General features: G+C 30.8%; 1 pseudogene; it reads left to right on the forward strand.

Annotated features, from left to right (window-relative positions):
• Nucleotides 1-1,402: 1,402 nt before the first annotated feature.
• Nucleotides 1,403-1,782, forward strand: LOC105641174 (large ribosomal subunit protein P2B-like; annotated as a pseudogene).
• Nucleotides 1,783-2,198: the final 416 nt, after the last annotated feature.

A 2,198-nucleotide genomic window follows, 5' to 3' on the forward strand; every position in this document is an offset into this window, starting at 1 on the left:
AATAAACTATAACTAATAGATAAACTAGGATTCCTCTATCCTTATCCAACTATAAGTTATCTCTCCATCAATATAAATATTCTTAATAAAACCTAAAAGGGGCTAATTTACAATTCTTTTATTTCCTAAAGTTCTAAGAGTTTAACAATTAACTTTACAAATAAATATAAAATAATCAAATAATAAATTCATTTTATCTAAATGTTATTAATTAAATAAATTATTAGAAAAATTTTAAAAAATATTTCAAATATTGTAATTTTGGACTAAGTAATAAAATTTAGAAGGAAAAATGTTGTTAAACTTCCATTTGATCAAACAATATAATTTGGTAACTAATCTCTCCCCCTCTCTCTTTCCCTCTTTCTCTGAAAACTTAAAACCTCTCTTCTCTTCTTTCATAGGCGGGCTCACCAGTGGTCACCCGTTTCCTTTTTTTTGTTTGTTTTTTGCAAATAAAACTTAGATCTGTTTATAGATCTGAGTTATTGTCGCCCATATGTGTAGATTTATTATTGCCCATATATTGAAATTTTGTCCTCAGATGTAGCTTTGAGTTATTGTTATCACCATTATGGTGATTTTATCTAGCGTTTTTTGTTATTTGGATAGTTATGCAAAACAGTGCTGATCTCCTCTCCAATAAAAGGAAGAAATTTGAAGGTAATCAGATCGGACTTGTAGAAAGACCATGGAGTCGAACAACAGCCATGAATAGTCACCAAATGGAGTAAGCGATCGCCTATGACACAAATATTATGCTCTGTCAACTCAATCAGATACTTCAAATCAAGATTGTATTTTTTTATTCTTTGTATAAGTGGTTTATTATTAAGCTTCCTATACAAAAATATAGAAATATATTGATCTGTATACAGTTTCTAATTAATGAAATTCTAGTTTGATTTTTCTAAAAAAAATTTTTTGAGGAAAAATATAAACACGTCCCTAAATTATAGGTTAATTGACACATAAATCCTTCCATGATTAATAAGTAACTTATCCATCTCTAAGTTATTAGTCCATCTCATAAAGACATCTTTCCATCCAAATTTACATTGTTTTAACGTGAGTCAATCTCAAGATACATGGTCTTTGGAGAGAGAAAAAAATAGAAGACATTGGATGCCCTTAATGACTTTTATTATAAATATTTTTATGGAACACAACCAACCAGAACAACAAAAGCAAAAAAATGAAATAAAGAACAAAAGCATTGAAAAAGAATGTCAAATCCAAAAACAAAAGAAATAAAAGTCCAGAAAAATAAAATAGAATAAATTAGACATAAACAAACAAAACTCAAATAAAAAAAAATTAATAATAGCATTGCAAAATTTGTGATTCGCTTTACACTTTTATTCTCACCATTGCAAATTTAGAGCGCCTTCTACAGGCCGAGATGAATGTAGTTGCTGTATATTTGCTGACTATGTTAGGAGGCAATGCCGCTCCCTCCGTTGATGATATCAAAGATATCCTCAGCCATGTTAGAGCTGACGTTGATGACGTTAAGATCAGATATCTTCTTTTAGAAATTGAGGGTAAGGAAATAATTGAGCTTATTGCCACTGGATGGGAGAAGTTAGCATCAATGCCTTCTGGTGGTGGCATTGCTATTTAGCTGTTGCTCCAGTTGGTGGTGCTGCCTCTACTCCAGCTGTTGCAGTTGAGGCGAAGAAAGAGGAAAAGGTGGAGGAGAAAGAGGAGTTAGATGATGATATAGGCTTCAGTCTCTTCAAATAAAGAGTTTGTGCCGTTATATCATCAAATAGATCCCTTTTGAGAGATAGAGAGATGATAACAGTTGTGAAGGGATTAAGAGAGCAAGATGGGCGAGTCATGTAGAAAGGGATATGGAGTTCAAGAGAATTGCTTTAGAGGTCAATTTTATCTTTTCTTCATGAATTAAAGGTAAAAAACTTCAAAATTGGATGGATGGACTATTTTATTAGCCGGATTAATGATTTGGGGATGAATGAGTCACTTATTAATCATGGAGGGATTTATGTGTCAATTAACCTATAATTTATGGATGTGTTTATATTTTTCCCTAATTTTAGACTAAGTATTTCATTTTTTTTTTTTCATCACCTTTACTTTTTTAGAATTTTTAACTTTTTAAATCAAGCTTATTATGTAGTAACATATTTATTTAAACTTGTAGGAGTGCATAGAATAGATTCGAACCGGACTAA

The sequence above is a fragment of the Jatropha curcas genome, chromosome 11 (assembly GCF_041381405.1).
Source record: "Jatropha curcas cultivar XTBG-Jc1 chromosome 11, XTBG_Jcur_1.0, whole genome shotgun sequence".
NCBI classification, from domain to species: domain Eukaryota; kingdom Viridiplantae; phylum Streptophyta; class Magnoliopsida; order Malpighiales; family Euphorbiaceae; genus Jatropha; species Jatropha curcas.